At 38.1% G+C, this 23,557-nt stretch overlaps 1 protein-coding gene across 2 annotated transcripts in view; it reads right to left on the reverse strand.

The window, feature by feature from the left end:
- The window catches only part of TMEM135 (transmembrane protein 135), a 242,613-nt gene that overhangs the window by 218,021 nt on the left and 1,035 nt on the right, over positions 1-23,557 (reverse strand). The gene's annotated exons all lie outside the window — the stretch shown is intronic.

Genomic DNA, 23,557 nt, shown 5'->3' on the forward strand with positions numbered 1-23,557 from the left:
GCATGTATATCAAATCATCATGTTTAAAAATAAAAGGTCAACACTAAAAATATGACATAGAGTTCTTTTTTCCCTACTTCTAAAATTGTATCTTTTTTTTTTTTAATAAATGGTACTAAATGAACTGGATACCTGTGTAGAACAAAAAAATTAACTTTGACCCCTTCCTCACACTATAGACAAAAGTTAATTTGAGATGGATCACAGACTTAAATTTGCAAAATATAAACAATAAAATATCTAGAAGAAAACATAGACAAATATCTTTATGAACATTCCAGGCATAAGTCAAAAGTCAGAGACGGCATTAAGCATAGTTCATGAGGGCAAGTATGGAGACTGACCTGACCAATACAAAGGCTACAGACTGACGACTGATGCAAAATTATAATGACAGGCCCCCAATTTAGGAGTTTCCCTTTATAAAAATATCACTATTAAACATCTATCAGGCCTATGTACATTTCATCTAATTCCTTTATTCTCCCTTATCTCTTTCCCCATGTGATTAATGCTGCACATTTGCCACACAAATGGTTGGCTGGTATGAGGATTGCATGGCTATGGAACAGAACACAGCTAATTGGCCCTCAGAGGGGCTGACCCCATGATCTTAGCCTTAGTACCAAACTTTAATTTAGCAGTCTTTGTTAGCCCCAGAGCTCGATCGTTAACTCTCCTAGAAGACTATTTCTAGAGGGTCTAACAAATCTAGATTTTTGGAAAATAAAAGTTTCCAATAAGAAAGAGTTGATTTTATGTTTTATTTATTTAATCACCAGCAAATAATGATTTCTTTAAAGCAGGTTCTCTCAACCTCGACACCACCTACATTTTGAGCCAGATAATTTGCTGCTGTGGAGGGCTATCCTATGCATTACAGGATGTTTAGCGGCATCCCTGGCTTCTATTCCATAATGCCAGTACCATACCCTGAGCTGTGACAACCAAAAATGTCTCCAGGGAGTACCAAGTGTCTCCTAGAAGGCAAAATTACCTTATTGAGAACAACTGCTTTAAAGAAAACAGCATAATGAATTCACATTTTTAAAATATTAACAGAATATTTATTTAACAAACACTTGTAACACTTACTATGTGCCAGGCACTGTTCTAAACACTATACAAATGTTAACTCAATCCTCATTAACAATCTATGAGATGGACATGATCGATATTCCCACTTGAGAGATTAGAAAACATGGGCACAAAGAGGTATGTTGCCCAAAGTCACACAATGAATAAGTAGGAAAGCAGGGACTGAACACAGGTAAGTGGATCCAGAGTCCATGCTCTTAACCATGATACCTGACGCTAAAGTTTGACATTCTAAATGAAGGGACATATCACTTATCTATTGTGCATGTTACAGAAAAAAAACTTGTGACTTACTAGCCCCTATAGGAATTCAGGCTGCCCATCCTGAAAGAAAAAATACTAAAATATAGGGAAAACAGAACTGAGATATATATATTTTTTAAAACCTAATAAAATATTCATCAATTTGGTATATACATATACCAGTTATGTAGCCTGGGGGAAGACTAATAACTAAGGCACCATGATGACTCCAGGGCTGGAAATTACATTCCCAGTCTACAAGAGCTAAAAATGAAAGAAGACGGAAACACAATGTTCACAACACTAAGTCAGCAAATAAAAAGAACTAATCTCAACAGAAGAAAGTGGAACCAACCAGCTGTGCATCTAACTTTACTCTGATTTCCTTCTCCTTCCAAGATCTCAGTACTTTTTAAATAAATGAGATAAAAGATATAAGTACTCAGCAGAATCAGCACATAGAAGGCCCTTAAAATATATGTTTCCTTCTCTCTGCACAATGGCTCCCTGCTCTAATTCCAGTTCCTTTTTGTGCTGTGCAGGTTTGTTCTATTAGAGTGTTTTGAAGACATTTCTGTCTCTAGTAAATCAAGATGTTCGAAAAAATTAATTGAAATTAAAATAAGTATAGAAGAAGTTAAGTGGTCCTCATGAGACTCAAAACTAAACCACGTTTTTATAGCACCGACTGATTGAAAATAAAAACAGAACTTCAATAAACAGAACTAAAGTAGAATATTCATCTCTGGTCAGAAGACTTCCTCTATTTTCTCTCTAACAAATTTCAAAACCGTTTAAAAAGAATAAGACCTCATCTTTAAAAAATATTTAGCATAATAAGGGAGGCTGAATTACTTTGTCGTCACACACAAATTTATATTGCATGTGCTGGTTAATTTTGTGTCAACTTGACTGACATTTTGTATCGACTTGCCAAACATTCTGGGTGTGACTGTGAAGGTATCTCTGGAAGAAATTAACATTTTCAGTATACTGGGTAAAGCAGACTACCCTCCCTAATGTGGGTGGGCCTCATCCAATGAACTGAAGATCTAAATAGAACAAAACAGCTGAGTAAGAGGGAACTCCTCCTGCCTGCATGCTGGGACACTGTAGTCTTTTCCCACCTCAGACTCTGAGTAAAACATCCACTAGGCTTGTGTGAAAGCCTACTGGCTTTTGGACTGGAGCTTAGGCTACTGGCTTTCCTTGTTCTCAGGCCTTAGGATATGGACTATAAGGAACTACAGCTTGCCAACTGTAGATCTTGGAATCTCTCAGCCTCTGTAACTGTGTGAGCCAATTCCTTAAACGAGGTCAGTCTGTCTGTCTGTCTGTCTCTCTCAATATATATTGTATGTGTGTGTGTGACACACACCACACACTCTCTCACATACAACACACACCACACACTCTCTCACATACAACACACACATTCTCACACACACATACACACACATGCACACACCCTTCAGGTTCTGTGTCTCTGGAGAACCCTAAAAAATACACTGCATTTAAATTGCTGCCAACACTTTTATTTTTAAGGTTAAAATTATGTTTAAGCTACAAAAGCCAAATTTAAATTCTAAAACAAAAAGACAAGGAACCAAGTATCACAGACCAATATTTACATATCTTTCTGCAGTTTTCAAAGCTTTCACTTATGTACTATCTCATATGACTACCACAGCCTATCATGAAGTAGTTAAGACAGGACTATCATCTACTTATACATGAGGAAACTGGGAGTCAAACTATAAGTTGCAGAACAAAACAAAAACTCAGATCCAGTGCTCTACACCATGCTGACTCATCACATACAGACAACAAGCTTACTAAAAACTGGAAGTTTTCACTCGTCTCTCATGGTCAGCAAATGTATGATCAGGCCACCCAAGATAGTCGTTCTCTTGCTCTTGGTACATCCCCTGCTGGACCAGTGCCTATTTCACCTACACCCTACTCACATGCCTATATACTTGCTCCCACCCCAGCTAGTGATTGTTCTAATACTTAGATTACAACGCCTCCGCAATGGTAGCCTACCAAAGGGACAGTAAGGGGAATACCCCTCTGCTAGTTTCCTTGTTAACCAATGAGCCAACCAGATGCCACTTCCCCCTGTAACTGGTAACCTCCCCCTCCCCCTAGGAGTGAAGGCTGCTGCCATGTCCTGCCCACCGTCTGCCGCACACGGTCGGGTGTTGTTCCAGGACCTTGCTTCAGACACGTAAGACCCTCCCATCCATTAAACCACTGATGTCTCTGTTGCTGGCTCTGGGCTCTTCCTTTGGTCCTGAGGCTGGGCAGGTACAGGGCTTGCATGCCTGCAGGGTGCAGTCCAACAGTGAATAAGGATGCTTATGAAAAAGCACAATATCACCAGCACCCAAGAAGCACTGCCCCCTCCAATGGCCATCCCACCCAAAGGGGAGGAGATCAAGACGGCAAAGTAGGAGGACACTTGAGCTCACCTCCCCGCCAAGAACACATCAAAAATATAGCTACATGTACAGCACTGGAAACAAACAGGACTGGGAGAAACACTCTCCTACAACCAAGGCTGTAAAGAGTCACACAGAGTCAGGGAAGAAGAGAGGCAAGGTGATCAGGTCGGTACCCACACACTTAGGATGGGACACAGAAGAGGAGAGAGATATCATGGGCTGGGAGATCCTCCATGAGGCATGAGGGATTCAAACCACATATTTGACACCCTAGCCCTGAGGTCCAACATCAGGAAGACAAGTCCCCTTAGCTGGTTTGAAAACCAGTAATATTTACAAGAGAGCTCTAAGAAATTGAGACTCCGCTCATGAAGAACACGTGCACATACTTATTGACTCCGGGGAACAAGGCGGAGGAAGCAAACTGAGACTGCCTGGAGCTCTGGCCAGTTTCTCACAAGGGCCCCAGCATGCCTGGGGCCACACCTAGTGCCTGCTCCAACCTCTCTTCCTCTAGCGCTGCTCCCCTCTGGGATGAAGCTGCCTTTGCCAGGAGGGGGAGAATGCACAATAAGAGGGAACAGAACCAGCTCAGACCCAGCCCTTAGGGCTTCTACTCCAGCACCATGGCACCCAACCACATCCCAAAGAGGGCAGTAATGACCACCAGAGAAAAAAATCTGGCTCACACTTGGCCCTGGATCTAGTCCATCAATCTCCAGCCCCACCTCCCACCAAGGTGATAGCTGCCAGCATACCCTGGGTGAAGCCAGGACCTCCGCTCACTTCAGATCAACCTCTCCCACCAAAGCCTGGGCACATGCAGACTGCATACAGATGTTCCCACATAAGGACATGCCTTCAAGATTGGGACAGGTAACTATTTCACCTGATTTCATAGAGACAGAGAAAGTTAAAATGAGCAGAAAGAGGAATTTGTTTCAAATGGAAGAACAAGAAAAAAAACTGAAAAAACTGATGAAACAGAAATAAACAATTTACCAGATAAAGAGTTCAAAGCAATAGTAATAAGAATTTTTACAGAACATGGCAAAAGAATAGATAAACACACTGAGAATTTTAACAAGGAACTAGAAAACAAGCAAAAGAACAAGTCAGAACTGAAGAATACAATACGTGAAATGAAAAACACACTGGACAGTATTAACAGCAGACTAGGTGATACAGAAAAACACAAAAGTGATCTGGAAGATAGAATAATGAATACCATCCAATCAGAATAGCAAAAAGAAAAACAAATGTTAATAAAGGGGACACTGGACTTCCCTGGTGGTCCAGTAGTTAAGAATCCACCTGCCAACGCAGGGGACACAAGTTCAATCCCTGGTCCGGGAAGATCCCACATGCCGCGGGGCAACTAAGCCTGTGCACCACAACTACTGAGCCTGCGAGCTGCAACTAATGAAGCCCACACACTCTGGTGCCCACATGCTGCAACTACTTAAGCCCGCGTGCCTATAGCCCGTACTCCGAAACAAGAGAAGCCACTGCAATGAGAAGCCCACACACTGCAACAAAGAGTAGCCCCCACTCACCATAACTTGAGAAAGCCCGCGCATAGCAACGAAGACTCAGCGCAGCCAGAAATAAATAGATTAATTTTTAAAAAAAGAATATGTTTATACTTAAATGACTATGAAATGGGGCTTCCCTCATGGCGCAGTGGTTGAGAATCTGCCTGCCAATGCAGGGGACACGGATTCGAGCCCTGGTCCGGGAAGATCCCGCATGCCACGGAGCAACTAGGCCCGTGAGCCACAATTACTGAGCCTGCGCGTCTGGAGCCTGTGCTCTGCAACAAGAGAGGTCGTGATAGTGAGGGGCCCGCGCACCACAATGAAGAGTGGCCCCCACTTGCCGCAACTAGAGAAAGCCCTCGCACAGAAACGAAGACCCAACACAGCCATAAATAAATAAATAAATAATTTTTTTTTTAATTTTTAAAAAAATGACTATGAAATGGAAAAACACAAACACGTGGAAAATAAACAGGCTATTAAAAATACAAAGGGTCAATGAAGAAATCAAAAAGGAAATCAGAAAATACCTCAAGACAGAACTTTCCAAAACTTATGGGACACAGCAAAAGCAGTTCTAAGTGGGAAATTTATAGCAATACAGGCCTACCTCAAGAAATAAGAAAAATTTCAAATAAACAACCTAATCCACCACCTAAAGGCATTAGAAAAAGAAGAACAAAGCCCAAAGTCAGCAGAAGGAAGGAAATGATAAAAGATCAGAGAGGAAATAAAGTGGAGAGAAAAAAATTTTTAAACCAATAGAAAGGATCAACAAAACTAAGAACTGGGTTTTTTTTAAAGATAAACAAAATTCATAAGTTTTTAGCCAGACTCAAAAGAAAAATAGAGAGGATTCAAATAAACAAAATAAGAAGCAAAAGAGGAGAAATAACAACCAATATCACAGAGATACAAAAAACACATGAGAAAATACTACTAACAGTTATATGCCAGCAAATTGGACAACCTAGAAGAAATGAATGTATTTCTAGAAACATACAATCTTCCAAGACTGAATCAGGAAGAAACAGACAATCTGAACAGATCGATCACTAGTAATGAAATTGAAATAGTAATAAAAAAACAAAACAAAACCAAAAAAACTTCCTAGCAAACAAAAGTCCAGGACCAGATGGCTTCACAGAGGACTCCCACCGAACATATAAAGAGGAGCTAATATCTATCCCTCTCAAACTATTCCAAAAAATTAAAGAAAAGGGAACACGGCCAAAATTTATTCTATGAGGCCACCACTACCCTGATACCAAAACCACTATAAAAAAAATTACAGGCAAATATCACTGATGAACACAGATGCAAAACTCCTCAACAAAATATGAGCAAACTTAATTCAACAATATATAAAAAGGATCTTACTCCATGATCACGGGGACCTATTCCAGGGATGTGAGGATGGTTCAATATCCATAAATCATGTCATGTGATACACCACATTAACAAAAGGATAAAAATCACATGATCATCTCAATAGATACAGAAAAAGCATCTGGCAAAACTGAACATCCATTCATGATAAAACAACTCTCATCAAAGTTGGTATAGAGAAAATATATCTCAACATAATAAAGGCCATCTATAACAAATGCACAGCTAACATCATACTCAGTGATGAAAAGCTGAAAGCTTTTCCTCTAAAATCAGGGACATTCTATCTAACTCTTACCACTTCTATCTCACACAGTATTGGAAGCTCTAGCCACAGCCATAAGAAAAAGAAATAAAAGGCATCCAAACTGGAAAGGAAAATGTAAATGGTCACTATTTACAGATGACATGAGACTGTATATAGAAAACCCTAAAGTCTCCAACAAAAAACTATTAGAACTAATAAATGAATTCAGTAAACCTGCAGGATAAAAGATTAATATACAGAAATCTGTTGCTTTCCTATACACTAATAATGAACTATCAGAAGAGAAATCAAGAAAACAATTCCATTTAAAATGGAAAGATATACCATGTTCTTGGATTAAAAGAATCAGTATTGTCAAAATGACTACACTACCCAAGGCAATCTACAGATTCATGCAATCCCTATCAAATTACCGATGGCATTTTTCACAGAACTAGAACAAAAAAAAAAATTTTAATTTGTATGGAAACACAAAAGACCCCAAATAGCCAAAGCAATCCTGAGAAAGAAAAAAGGTACTGAAGGAAGTAGTCTCCTTGACTTCAGACTATACTACAAAGCTACAGTCATCAAAACAGTATGGTACTGCCACAAAAACAGAAATATAGATCAATGGAACAGGATAGAAAGTCGAGAAATAAACCCACGTACCTATGGTCAACTGATCTACAACAAAGGAGGCAAGAATACACAATAGAGAAAAGACACTCTTCAATAAGTAGCGCTGGGAAAACTGGACAGCTACATGTAAAAGAATGAAATTAGAACATTCTCTAACACCATGCACAAAAATAAACTCAAAATGGATTAAAGACCCAAATGTAAGACGAGATACTATAAAACTCCTAGAGGAAAACATAGGCAGAACACTTTGACATAAACTGAAGCAATATTTTTTTGGATCCTTCTCCTAGAGTAATGGAAACAAAAATAAACAAATAGGACCTAATTAAATTTAAAAGGAAAGGAAATCATAAACAAAATGAAAAGACGATCTATGAACTGGAAGGAAGTATTTGCAAACAATGCTACCAACAAGGGATTAATTTCCAAAATATATAAACAACTCATACAGTTCAATATCATAAAAACAAACAACCCAGTCAAAAAATGGGCAGAAGATCTAAACAGACATTTCTCCAAAGAAGCATACAGATGGCCAAGAAGTACATAAAAAGCTGCTCAACATCACTAATTATTAGAGAAATGCAAATCAAAACTACAGTGAGGTATCCTCACCCTGGTCAGAATGGCCATCATGAAAAAGTCTACAAACAGTAAATGCTTGAGAGGGTGTGGAGAAAAAGGAATCCTCCTACACTGTTGGTGGGAATGTAAATTGGTACAACCACTATGGAGATCAGTATGGAGGTTCCTTAAAAAACTAAAAATAGAACTACCATATGATTCAGCAATCCCACTACTGGGCATATACCCAGAGAAAACCATAATTCAAAAAGACACATGCACCCCAATGGTCATTGCAGCACTATTTACAATAGCCAGGTCATGGAAGCAACCTAAATGCCCACTGACAGACGAATGGATAAAGAAGATGTGGTACATATATACAATGGAATATTACTCAGCAATAAAAAAGGATGAAATAATGCCATTTGCAGTGACATAGATGGAACCAGAGATTATCATACTAAGTGTAACAAGTCAGACAAAGACAAATATCATATGATGTCACTTATATGTGGAATCTAAAAAAATGATGCAGATGAACTTATTTACAAAACAGAAATAGATCCACAGACTGCAAAAACAAACTTATGGTTACCAAAGTGAAAGGTTGGTGGAAGGGATAAATTAGGAGCTTGGGATTAATATATACACACTACTATAAATAAAACAGATAATCAACAAGTACCTACTGTATAGCACAGGGAACTCTACTCATATATATATATATATATATATATATATATATGTATGTATGTATTTTTTAAATAAATTTACTTATTTATTTATTTTTTTTGGCTGCGTTGGGTATTTGTTGCTGTGCACAGGCTTTCTCTAGTTGTGGTGAGCAGGGACTACTCTTTGTTGCAGTGCACGGGCTTCTCATTGCAGTGGCTTCTCTTGTTGCAGAGCACGGGCTTCTCATTGCAGTGGCTTCTCTTGTTGCAGAGCACGGGCTTTAGGCGCATGGACTTCAGCAGTCAGGGCACGCAGGCTCACTAGTTGTGGCTTGCAGGTTCTAGAACACAGGCTCAGTATTTGTGGCACACAGACTTAGTTGCTCCACAGCATGTGGGATCTTCCCAGACCAGGGCTCAAACCCGTGTCCCCTGCATTGGCAGGCGGATTCTTAACCACTGTGCCACCAGGGAAGTCCTCTACTCAGTATTATGTAATAACCTATATGGGAAAAGAATCTGAAAAAGAATGAATATATGTATATATATATAACTGAATCACTTTGCCATATACCTGAAACTAAGACAATATTGTAAATCAACTATACTCCAATATAAAATAAAAATTAAATTTAAAAACTGCATCAAAAAGAACAAAATATCTAGAAATAAACTTAACCATGGAGGTGAAAGACCTATACTCTGAAAACTGTAAAACACTGACAAAGGAAACTGAAGATGATACAGAAATGGAAAGCAATCCCATGTTCAAGGATTGGAAGAATTAATATTATTAAAATGACCATACTACCCAAAGCAATCTACAGATTTATCAAAATATCCATGACATTTTTCACAGAACTAGAATAATCCTAAAATGTATATGGAACCACATAAGACCCTGAATAGCCAAGCAATCTTGAGAAAGAACAAAGCTGAAGGGATCACCTCCCTAACTTCAAACTACAGTACAGAGCTACAGTAATCAAAACAGTATGGTACTGGCAAAAAACAGACAAATACATCAATGGAACAGAATAAATAGCCCAGAAATAAATCCACACATTTATGGTCAATTAATCTATGACAAAGGAGGCAAGATTATACAATGGGGAAATGACAGTCTCTTCAATTAGTGGTTCTGGGAAAACTGGATAGCTGCGTGTAAATGAATGAAATTAAGATGTTTTCTCATACCACATACAAAAATAACCTCAAAGTGGATTAAAGACCTAAATGTAAGACCAGAAACCTTAAAACTCCTAGGAGAAAATACAGGCAGAACACTCTTTGACATAAATCATAGCAATTTTTTTTGATCTGTCTCCTAAGGCAAAAGAAACAAAGGCAAAAATAAAGTAGGACCTAATAAACTTAAAAGTTTTTGCACAGCAAAGGAAACCATTGACAAAACGAAGACAGTCTACTGAATGGGAGAAAATACTTGCAAATAATATGACCACAAAGGGGTTAATATCCAAATACATAAACGGCACATACAACGCAATATCAAAAAACAAACAATCCAATTTAAAAAATGGGCAGAAGGGACTTCCCCAGTGATCCAGTGGTTAAGACTCCACACTTCCACTGCAGGAGGCACAGGTTCGATCCATGGTCGGGGAACTAAGATCCCAAATGCCACGCAGAGCAACCAAAAAATAAAAATATATTTTTTAATTTTTTTAAAAAATGGGCAGAAGACCTATGTATAAATTTTTCCAGAGAAGACATATAGGTGGCCAAAAGGCACATAAAAAGATGCTCAACATTGCTAATCCATCAGAGAAATGCAAATCAAAACCACAATGGTATCACCTCACATCTGTCAGAATGGCTATCAACAAAAAGACAAAAATAACAAATGTGGGTGAGGATGTAGAGAAAAGGTAACCCTAGTACGCTGTTGGTGGGTATGTAAACTGGTGTAGCCACTATGGAAAACAGTATGAAGGTCCCTCAAAAAACTAAAAATAGGGCTTCCCTGGTGGCGCAGTGTTGAGAGTCCGCCTGCCGATGAAGGGGACACGGGTTCGTGCCCCAGTCCGGAAGGATCCCACATGCCGCAGAGCGGCTGGGCCCATGAGCCATGGCCGCTGAGCCTGCGCATCCGGATCTTGTGCTCCATAACGGGAGAGGCCACAACAGTGAGAGGCCCGCATACCTCAAGAAAAAAAAAAAAAACCCTAAAAATAGAACTACCATATGACCCAGCAATTCCACTCCTGGGTATACAGCTGAAGAAAAGAAAAACACTAATTCAAAAAGATAAATGCACCCCAATGTTCACAGCAACATTATTTACAATAGCAAAGATATGGAAGCAACCTAAGCGTCCATCAACAGATGAATGAGTAAAGAACTCAGTCATAAAAAAGAATGAAATTATGCCATTTGCAATAACAAGGGTGGACCCGGAGGGCATCATGCTTAGTGAAATAAGTCAGACAGAGAAAGACAAATACTGTATGTTATCACTTATATATGAAATCTAAAAAAAACAAAGGAATGAATATAGCAGAAATAGACTCACAGATATAGAGAACAAAATAGTGGTTACCACTGAGAAGAAGGAAAGGGGTAGAGGCAAGACATGAGTAAGGGATTAAGAGGTACAAACTACTACATATAACATAAATAAGCTGGGACTTCCTTGGTGGTCCAGCAGTTAAGACTGAGCGCTCCCAATGCAGGGGGCCCAGGTTCAATCCCTGGTCGGGGAACTGGATCCCGTATGCCGCAACTAAAGATCCCGCATGCTGCAATGAAGATCCCGCGTGCCACAACTAAGACTCAGCTCAGCCAAATAAATGTTTTTTAAAATAAAATAAAATAAATAAGTTACAGGGATATATTATACATCACAGGGAATATAATCAATATTTTAAAATAACTTTAAATGGAGTATAACCTATAAAAAGCTTGATTCACTGTGTTGTACACCTGAAACTAATGTAAATCAACTATACTTCAAAAAAATATTAATTTTTAAATTTTTTAAATAATAATAAAATTTTTAAAAAACTAGGGCAACTTCGTTACTAATATATGCCAGAGAATACAAATCTTCAAAAGTTTCCTTATCTACTTACTCTTAAACCTCCCTGTAATGAAAATCATACCATCAAGTTTCAGTGATGACCATTAAGTTTATAATCATCTACTCTCAATAAAAGAGCCACTTTCAAATTTATAAGAAAGTTGACATAGGCTCTAAAGATAAACCTGAAAATATACTTTAGATATAATATTGAGACAAAATATGATCAAGAACAAAACTCAGATTGACTCCTGTGTATATTACAGCCATGTTCTAAACTGAGTAATATTAATATTTTTGGTAATGTAGGGGATAGTCTTGAAAACACACACCTGTTACTTCAACTTATTGCTATAACTCCCCATGCAATACTATAATCTTAAACCAAAACATTTTTCATAACCTGCCATCTTCTGCATACTTAAGTACAAATATCCTGGGCTCTAATGTGAAATACCTTAATTAGTGAAGAAAAATTCAAATAATACACTTCCTACTGAAGAACTATATTCAGATGAAAAACAGAAGGTATGTACATACATTCCAGTCTCTCCAATGAGAATATCGCGTGTATTTAATTGAATCCTTAAAATAGAACTCTAGCAAACTAAGAGTTCAAGTCAAAGAAGTAGGGACAATTTGAGCAAGAGAAGAAAGCACAGATATCAGGGGACTATGCTGCTAAAAAAAACCAAACTGCCTCACCATCTGTTGTTATATGAAATTTTTTTAACAGAAGACAAAGCGATTCTCAAAAGGTTTAAACTGTACTTGTACTCACACATTTGCTAAAACTCACCCACAATGAAGTCTAACAATTAGCCCGTCAACTATTTAACAAATATAAAATCCCTTACTATTTTCTGATGGGGATAACCCTGACCACCTATTTAAACCAGAAAAGAAATTTAACCATAAATTTAACCACGTGAAAAAGAGAAAAGAGCACAGAAAGGGAATGCTTTAAAAAGATGCTTAACTTCCCAGACCTTTAGACAATTTTGTCTAAAACAACCTTGATTTACCTTTAAATCAGTGAAGACAAATAGAGATTAAAATAGTTTTTCTAACATTTGTAACTGAAAATTTCTGACTACCTTAACTTAAAATACAGATTTTTATTAGAAGGAGGTTCAATTTCAGAGAATCTGTTAATCAAGGTATTTGTATGATCTAAGCTGTTTCATTACTGCCTTTGGCTTCAAGTTTAAGTAAAGAGCAATGTCAAAAGGAAAGAAACCAAATTCTTGCCCAGGATACTGGTTTTAAGAAATCCTTAAATAATCTCTCTGTAAAGTAACTGCTTCTTATTTCTCTGAATTATCTCACACTAAAATTTGGGTTATGTGCCATAATGTTAGGCCTAATACATATTCACTTAATATATGTATATATTCATATACTCACTAGGTTACTTCGTTGGGAAAGCCTTCCCAAACCCACCTCATGTAACACTCTCTAGCAACGTCCTGTACTTCTTATTAGCACTTACCACAGTTGAAATATTTTTTTGTATATTTCATTTATCTTCTTATCTTCCCCCTTAACTGTAATGTCCACATACATCTTGTTCCCCCTACCCCTGTATTTCTGACACATTACAGGCAATCTGTAATATTTGAAGAGTAAAATGAGGATAGGAAAGACAGAGAAAATGAAGATTCATAGTAAATACAGTTACAGTAACACTCCCTGGGCTCCAAATGGAACTATGAGCACACTCTGAAATTCAGTCCGATCCTGATTAATTCAGTGTCTCCTGGGCTTGAGAGTTTCTAAGAAATAGGTCGGAAAAAGATGGCCCCGTGTCTACTTTTTTCAGGGTTTAGAAATCAAAAATGATCAGAATAAGTCTCCTTCCATCATTGCCAGTAGATACTGACTCCTTCAGGACAACTCCCAAACTGGACTAGTGACAACCCAAACTCCAAGGATCTAGTTAGAATCAAGAAATCAAAGCAACCTGACACATGTAATGAGTCAAAAGACTATACAAAATAAATGATAATAAGTTGAAAACACTGTAAATTCAGCATTCTTATAAAAGGAACCTGCTCAGACCTGATGATACTTGAGCCAGCATTCGTCCCTCTTTTCATACTCTTTTTTCACACATGCATTCATTTCAATTAATATTTTTCAATGCTGCTGAAAGCAAAATTGCTTAAAATCTGCATTCATTCACTTCAGTTGATTCTCCTCAAGCATATCTGAAGGAGAGAGCCTCATATACAATTTGTAACATCAATTTACAGTACCAATTTGATTCACTAATAAATCAGGCTCATTAACAAATACTTATTAACTACACTCCTAGTTTCCTCAGATGAAGCAGATACATCTCACACTAAACATGAAGGAAAAAATAAACCCAAAAAATCACCACACTCTTTTAGAGGAGATCAATTAGTAGAAAGAAAGCTAAGATAGTGATAAATCAAAAGACAATTTAAAAGTCTGACCTCAGATCAACAGAGATTAAAATAAATCTTTAATAAAATACCACTGTTATGATAAAATAGTTTAACACCCTTAATCATCAAAGCATCAACTAATATGCATTACTATGTGCCCAGTACAGTCCTTGGGGATATAAATATATTTCACATTCACTATATTATATAAGTAATGAAAAACTGTACCAATACATTTTTAATTAAATTTTTTTATTGGAGTATAGTTGATTTACAATGTTGTGTTAGTTTCTGCTGTACAGCAAAGTGAATCAGCCACACATAAACATATATCCACTCCCTTCTAGACTCCATTCCCATAAAGGTCATTACAGAGCAATGAACATAGTCCCCTGTGCTATACAGTATGTTCTTATTAGTTATCTTTTATATACAGTAGTGTGTATATGTCAATCCCAATCTCCCAATTTATCCCCCCCTTTCCTCTTTGGTAACCATAAGTTTGTTTTCTACATCTGTGACTCAGTTTCTGTTTTGTAAATAGGTTCATTTGTACCATTTATTTTAGATTCTACATACAAGCAATATCATATGATATTTGTCTTTCTTTGTCTGACTTACTTCACTCAGTATGATAATCTCTAGGTCCATCCATGTTGCTGCAAATGGCATTATTTGTTCTTTTTTATGGCTGAGTAATATTCCATGGTATATATGTATCACATCTTCTTTATCCATTCCTCTGTCAGTGGACATTTAGGTTGCTTCCATGTTCTGGCTATTGTACATAGTGCTACAGTGAACACTGGGGTGCATGTATCCTTTTGAATTATGGTTTTCTCCAGATATATGCCCAGGAGTGGGATTGCTTGTACCAATACATTTTGTATAAATTTATTTATTTTTGGTTGCATTGAGTCTTCATTCCTGTGCGCAGGCTTCTCTAAGTTGTGGCAAGCAGGGGCTACTCTTCGTTGCAGTGCGCGGGCTTCACATTACGGTGGCTTCTCGTTGTGGAGCATGGGCTCTGGGCACGTGGGCTTCAGTAGTTGTGACACACAGGCTCAGGAGTTGTGGCTCGTGGGCTCTAGAGCGCAGGCTCAGTACTTGTGGCACACGGGCTTAGTTGCTCCACGGCATGTGGGATCTTCCTGCAGCAGGGCTTGAACCTTTGCCCCCTGCATTGGCAGGTGGATTCTTAACCATTGCGCCACCAGGGAAGTCCCTACCAGTACATTTTGAAAAGACTTTCCAGGGACTTCCCTGGTGGCACAGTGGTTGAGAGTCCGCCTGCTGATGCAGGGGACACAGGTTCGTGCCCCGGAGCAGCTAGGCCCGTGAGCCATGGCTGCTGAGCCTGCGCATCCGTAGCCTGTGCTCCACAACGGGAGAGGCCACAACAGTGAGAGGCCCGCGTACCACAAAAAAAAAAAGAAAAGAAAAGACTTTCCAAAACTTTATTTAGCTCTTTATTAAGCAGTCACTTCAATTAACTCCCCTTCTCAAATTATCACCTAGCACACAGGCCTGGTACATATTCAATAAATACTTAATGAATAAATTATAAATCTATTATTAAAGTCTTATACATTTTTTATCACTATCAAACCTCATACAGGTAGATCTATGGAACATAAGCTTGTGTTCCAGCCTTTCGATCCAGGTTGTCTTGTCATAATCAATAAAAGTAACTACTTACATGTATATTGCTTACGCACAAATTTGAGGCAAGGTTTTTTTTCTCAAGTCATAACTCATGAAAAGAGGAAGCCATACTACATTCATTTACTCCACAGACATGTTCATTTTTTGACAATCTGTTGTCCAATTTATTCCTCAGAAATCAAGAGCCCTCCATCCTAAATAACAAAACTTAGATTCAAAATTATAAAATAAATCATGTAAATTATATCTGGACAGACGTGAATAAGCAAAGGGAAAAATGGTATGAAATGCAATCAAGCAATAGCCATGGCAAAGATTTCACATTTTCTGAGATGGAAAGCCACTGAAGTGTTCTGATTCATATTTTTAAAAGACATGAGATAGGTATTTGACCCCCATTTTATGAGAACACTGTGGTTCACATATGTTAAGAGACTTGCTCAAGGTCACAAAGCTAGTAAGTGGCAGGACTGAGATTCAAGCCCATGCTCTTCCCACCTCTTAACAATACTTCCCAAAACTCCCTGCTCGACACTTCTCTGCAACATTCTTTCTTCTCCATCTCTTCATACCTCTCTGACTGCTTCTTTTTCTTTTTCCTCCACTCCAAAAATGAGCATTTAAGTTGTCTTCTCTTTCTAAACCCTTGCTGACCTAAAGACCTCTCTTCCTTGTTGACTTACCAGGGCTTCAACTTTCATCTCTATCTTACGACATAAAGAATATGTCATAAGAATAGAGATGAAACCTAAATCTCTAACCCCACCTTTTCTCTAGAACAGCAACTCTCCATTTCTCAATGCCTCTTGGTCATTTTCCACCCAGATATCATACTAGTAGCTAAAACTCAATATGCCCCAATGCAATCCAGCATATTTCACTGAAGATATTTTTTCCAAAGCACTACCTTGTACATATTCCAATAAACGAGGCTTAAAATCTTATAGCTTCATTGCTTTCCTCCCCCTGCTTTACATCTGAGTCACTGAATCCAAGATTTCTATATACCACTGCCAGATTAAGCTTTATGAAATAACTTCAGGCATACTACCCCTGTTGACCACCTTTAGCGATCGCCTACAACAAATAACGTCCAAATTCCACCTGTCATTCCCCAAAGCACACCATATCCTATTCTACCTGAATGTCTTTGTTCAAGCCATTCCTCTCCCTTATCCCCCATCTATTTCTACCTTTCCAAATCCTGTTTTCCTTCAAGGCCACTAAAATGCCATCTCTCTCATTAAGTTTCCCCTTATCTCCCCAGTCAAATATGACCTTCCACCTCCATCTCTCAAACCACTTTAATATGTACCTTACGGTATTTATCTCAATGAATTTTTTTACAGGATAATACATGCCTAGTCTCCCCTCCTTCTTACAATATAAGAAGTATGTCCCATTCATTTTTTTTTATTTTCCACCATACCACATAGCACACAGCTGCCATACACAGCAGCCTGCACATAGCAGACTCAATAAATAACTGGTAAATGAATAGGGGACAAATATTCCAATACTAACCATCAAGGTTCAGATATATAATATTACTAAACCTAATCATCAAGTCGTCTCCCCTCAATTTGTGTACATTTTTCCATCAATGTTTATCAGCAAATAATCATAAAAATATTTTAATGAGTCAAAAGTTCATGAAAAATATAATTTTCTAAATAGTAAATAAGAGGTCTGGTTATTCAAAATAATCTGTACCACAGTAAATCAACTAGAGAGTTGGTTATGAAGGCGATACAATGGAAAAATCTGTCACCATGGGGATGACCAGAGTGGATTTGGATCCCTAACTTCTCCAGGTGTGCTTCTCTCTCTACCAAAATGAATGATTCTATTGAAGAGGATAAACTTTCCCAGATAGAGGATCACTCCATTTGATTTGAAAAGAACTTTCTAGTGACGAGGCAAAAGGAACTAATGTCGACATTGAAAAATACCTATTAAGGATTTGTTGAAGGCTTTAAAATTTTTTTAAATCAACCAAATATCCATTTTAATAAGAATCTACTGACTCAGAAACATGAATAGCAATAATTTTTATCCCCGATTTAGGATAACTAAAGGGGCAAACAATAGTAAAGAAGATTTGGCCACAGAAAAGGGTGAGTTATGAAAGTGTTTAGTACAATATGTCTTCAACTTTCAACTAGAAGTAATGTGCTGGAAGTGTGCTTTGTAATCAACAGAGATCAGCCAAAGAATACCAAGAAGTCACATAGAAAAACAAGTTCAATACACTCACAATCTCTTGTTGACGAATAGGAAAACTCATCATTTAATTGCTCAGTTGAAAGACAAAACTTACACGTCCAAAGGGATAATAACAAATCTTGTAAAAGAATCATTTACTTATTAACTAGAAAAATAAAATGAGCCCCCTCACCTCCACCCCTAAAGTAGGACTCAGGGAAAAATCAAAGGGGAATTAATCCATCATATTTACAAATTCCATGATCTCCAAATGTCAAATAATTCAAATATTCTCAGCAGTTTGTATTCCTTAATGACTTTGGTCTCTCTCTTTTTTTAAGTAAAAAACAAAAACAAATGGCCTATTACCAAAAATTTCAAAAAGTCTCATTGCTGGACTCATTTTCTCTACCTGCTAAAACACTGCCTTTAAAAACTCAGTGCACACTACATGCCAGAAGCACTTCATATATTATGCCACATTTAATCCTCACCAGGGCCTCCAGAGTTAAAATTTACCAAAACTGAGGCTTAGAGTAGTTAGGTAATTTGTCTGAGGTTACCCAGCTAGTAAGTAGTGAGCTAGAATTCTAACATAGGCAATTTGATCCCAGAATCTAGGATCCTGCCTCCTAAGTCATACTGAAATACAGAAATCTGAACACCATCTTTTAAGTGGAGTTAAGCTTGAGAAGTTTTGTAGAATTACCATTTTTTCCATAAAATATAACTGTGTGAGAACATTTAAAAAAACCCCAAAACTCCATCACTGAAATTTTAGTCAGTGGTTTCCAAGCCTTTCGCAACTAAAGACTGTCCATAAGTTGCTGTTGGTTTTTTTTTATTCCTAAGAAATCCAACTCCTGCTTAAGTGTTTATGAACTTACACTCTAACAAGTCTGTTAAGATTATAAAATTCAAGGGGAGTAAATATTAAGTAAACATTTTTATACTCTGAAGAAGGGTGTAAACATCTGAAGGTCGCTGAAGAAGCAGGTTTGTAAATCATTCCTTCCCAAAAGTGTGAAAGGCTCTACTCTGAAGTCAGCTAACGATAAATGCCAGTACCCTAATCTGGAGGTCCTGTGGAAAGACACCAGGAAAAACAAGATCTTAGAACCACCCGAGACAACTGAACAAGCTTTCCTTTTAGAAAAGGCACCTAGGGGCTTCCCTGGTGGCGCAGTGGTTGAGAGTCCGCCTGCCGATGCAGGGGACACGGGTTCGTGCCCCGGTCTGGGAAGATCCCACATGCCGCGGAGCGGCTGGGCCCGTGAGCCATGGCCGCTGAGCCTGCGCGTCCGGAGCCTGTCCTCCGCAACGGGAGAGGCCACAACAGTGAGAGGCCCGCGTAACGCATAAAAAAAAAAAAAAAAAAAAAAAAAAAAAAAAAAAAGAAAAGGCACCTAAGAATTTGAACAGCACAGAATCCATCCTCCTAAATGGGCAACTGTGTATTCTAAATTTGCCACAAAGTACCAAGGGCACTATGCTTTCATTAATTTTAGTGGTAGTCAAGGGTTTAAACAGTTTAACAACTGTGTCATGTGAATGTGTGTAGTGATGGGTACCACTTATTGTGAATGCGTGGCAATAACTATATTCAAAATATAGCTTCCTCAGCCACATAGCACAGGGGGATCAGCTCGGTGCTTTGTGACCGCCTGGAGGGGTGGGATAGGGAGGGTGGGAGGGAGGGAGATGCAAGAGGGAAGAGATATGGGAACATATGTATATGTATAACTGATTCACTTTGTTATAAAGCAGAAACCAACACACCATTGTAAAGCAATTATACTCCAATAAAGATGTTAAAAAAAAAAGACCAAAACATATATATATATATATAGCTTCCTGAAATACATTTTTGGTACATACATAAATTATTAGCATACATTACAACATATGTAGGATTCTTTTTTAAAAAAAAAAACTACATCAAGTAAATTGATGATGATGTTTTTTACAAATCGTGAAAACACAAAGATTCACTGTGAAAAGGAATAGTCCATCTACATTTCAACATGGTTTAAGCATTAGAAGGTGAATACCAAGAATAGCTGTAGATACCAAGATGAGAAAAGCATGAGAGCAGATGTATAGAACAAGAGAGTAAACCTGGGGACTTCCCTGGTGGTCCAGTAGCTAAGACCCCATGCTCTCAATGCAGGGGGCCCAGGTTCAATCCCTGGTCAGGAAACCAGATCCCACGTGCTGCAACTAAGAGTTCGCATGCCGCAACTAAAGATCCCGCATGCCGCAACTAAAAGATCCCGCGTGGGACTTCCCTGGTGGCCCAGTGGTTAAGACTTTGCCTTCCAATGCAGGGGGTGCGGGTTCAATCTCTGGTCAGGGAGCTAAGATCCCACGTGCCTCACAGCCAAAACAAAACATTAAAAAAAAAGAAGCAATATTGTAACAAATTCAATAAACACTTTAAAAATGGTCCACATAAAAAAAATAGATCCCACACACCACAATGAAGATCCCACATGCCACAACTAAGACCAGGCGCAGCCAAATAACTAAATAAATAAATTTTAAAAAAAAAAATTTTTTTTTTAAAAAGAGAGTAAACCTGAAAGGAACAAAACGAATCAGTTTAGTACAACACACATGGTAATATTTCAAATGAAAAGCAGATATACAAGCAGATATATATATAGGCTCCAGAAAACACTCTTGACTAAAATTTCCCCCAACCCAGCTTCCCTTACACTTCTCCCTTTCTATCAATGATGGCAACAGCATCAGACTTGAAGTCCTGGAAGCATAAACAAGACCTCACACTGCCCTAATATTCTCAGTCTCTAAGTCTGTTCGTTCTTCCTATGAAAGGCCTCTCCTGTGAAATGCCTCTAAAACTGCCCTTCCATTCTCTCTGGCACTACCTTAGACCTGCCAAATACTATCTCCTCACTCCTGAATTATTCATGAATTCATTCATTCATACCTGCACTCATTCAGACACTTCCTGAAGCACCTACTGAAGTACCGTGCTAGTTCTGAATACAAACCACCATTCTAACTAGAGGTGGAGACACAGATCATAACAAATGCACTATTTTAATAACAGCAACGCTTGATTAGGGCCCCACTACATGATAGCTGCTATTCCAACACACTATTATCCCATTTAAATCCTCACAACAACCCTAAGAGGTGGGTATAGTTATCCTCTGCAAAGCAAGGAGACTAAGGCTCAAAGAAGTGAGATAATTTTCCTAAGATCACACTGCTAATAAGCTGCAAAGTAAGATTCCATGAGAACTGATTCTTTCTACCACTTGAGTGAATCTACTGCATCAACTCCTAAATGGTCTTTCCAATCCAGTCTACCCATTTCGACCAGATTCACCATCTGAAAGCACCATTCTGTACTTGTAACCCCTCTGTTCAAAAAAAAATCTCAATGGCACCTTTAGCCTGGCCTTCAATCTTTGAGTCAAAAAAAAAAAAAAACCACCTTTCCTTTCCCTTACTAGCTCTGAATCTTGGAAACTGCTTAATGTCTCTAATCTTCAGTTTTCCTACCTATGAAATGGAGATAAGACAGAGTTGTGTAAGGATTAAATAAGAGAAAATACGTGAAGGTTTAAGCACATGAGTGTTCAATAAGTAAGAGTTATTACTCATACAGCTGAAACAAAACTTTTGTTTCAGCCAATCAATACATGTACTACTTCTTTTACGAAACCACTTAGATTTCTGCCTCAATTCACACCATTCTCCCTCCGCTCCGTTAAGAATAAGTATCCTATAAATATCTAATACATGAATCAATGTCTGTACCTCCTTATCTTCAAGGTCCAAGTCAAATGCTACTTCTTCCAAGGAGCCCTCCCTAGCCGCCCTCAATGAACTTCACACCTAACTTAAGTGCCGCTGAGAGAATGGGGAAGAAAAAAATGCCAAATTACTCAAGACCTATTATGAACTAGAAAACATGATACATCTTCAGTGCATTATTTCACTTAATTCTCACAGAGAAAGACAAAGTAACTTGCACAAAGTCAAAGAGCTAGTAACTGATGAAGCTGAGATTCAAAATCAGAAGTGGCTGATCCCTTTTAAAAGCCCACTTCTTCCCACACCACCTTGTATCTTGGTACCCTGGATTACACATTTAATCAACAACTACCTAACACTGACCATGAGCAAAGTGTTGGTATATGCTCTAAGAGCCCCAGCAACCCATACAAATATAACAAACAAAACTGTCATGAAATAATGCTTATCCATACCACCTGCAGTAGACTCTAATTTTTTTCTATTCTCTTCTATTTCACTTAAAATAAAATACTGGTCAGTTCCCACTAATTTTACTTCACAACCACTCTTGAATAGCGACCCAGCTATCTTGAATACAGATATTACAAGGCCAAATAAGATCAAGAATCTGTCCTCAAGAAGTATTTAATCTCGCTGGAGACATAATGGTAAAACACAAACTTTTCTTGACCTTCCTTGACCCCAGCCCACCTACTGGAATAGAAGGTGGGCTTCTATTGCTCATGTTCCTGTTGTCCCCCGAACTACCCTATCAGGAAACATAACCAATAAATTATCTAGGCTGTAAATATGAAAAACATCAGGCCCTCAACAAACAATTGTTGAATGAATGGATAAATGAATAAGTGAGGTACAATAAAAGTGCTATGGATTTTCAGAGGGAGAAATTACATACCATAAACTCTCTCCCCACATACCTCATAATCCTCTAAGGGAAGGAACAATCTCTTTGTATTACTGAATACATCAAGAGCGCAATCATGTTTGTAGATATTCTATTTTAAAAAAAAAAAAATTGAGCTACAGACTGGCCACAATTCATGTGGAAAAGCAGATAAACATGGATCTTGGCCAAAGAAAATCAAGGAAGACATTTACAGCTCCAATGATAAGTTTATTATCAGCCTTTACTCTAGATCCTTACTATTCAAACTGTGGCTCTTGATCCAGAAGCATTAATATTACCTGGGAGTTTGTTAGAAATGCAGAATCTCAGGCCCCACCCAGACCGACTGAATCAGAACCCCCATTTTAACATTCTCCCCCAGTGGATTCCTAACACACATTAAAGTTTGAAACGCATAAGTATATATGACACAAATGAACTGGCTTCCACAAGCTCAGAGAAAGTTACCATCTTCTCCCGTTATCTCTGTAATAAATAATCAGACTTTTCAAGAAGTACTACAGATATGGTCATGACACACCTTCAGGAATATTAGGGTATAAATCTAAATCATTACTCAATGAGAAGTAAGGATTGACCATCCACTGAACATTGGATGGAACTTTTAGAAAACATACCAAAAATAAATATACCTTTGCCTTCTTAGGACACAGGCTCTATTGGGCAAGAAAATAAGAGAATGAACT

The sequence above is a fragment of the Phocoena phocoena genome, chromosome 8, assembly GCF_963924675.1.
Source record: "Phocoena phocoena chromosome 8, mPhoPho1.1, whole genome shotgun sequence".
Taxonomy (NCBI): Eukaryota; Metazoa; Chordata; class Mammalia; order Artiodactyla; family Phocoenidae; genus Phocoena; species Phocoena phocoena.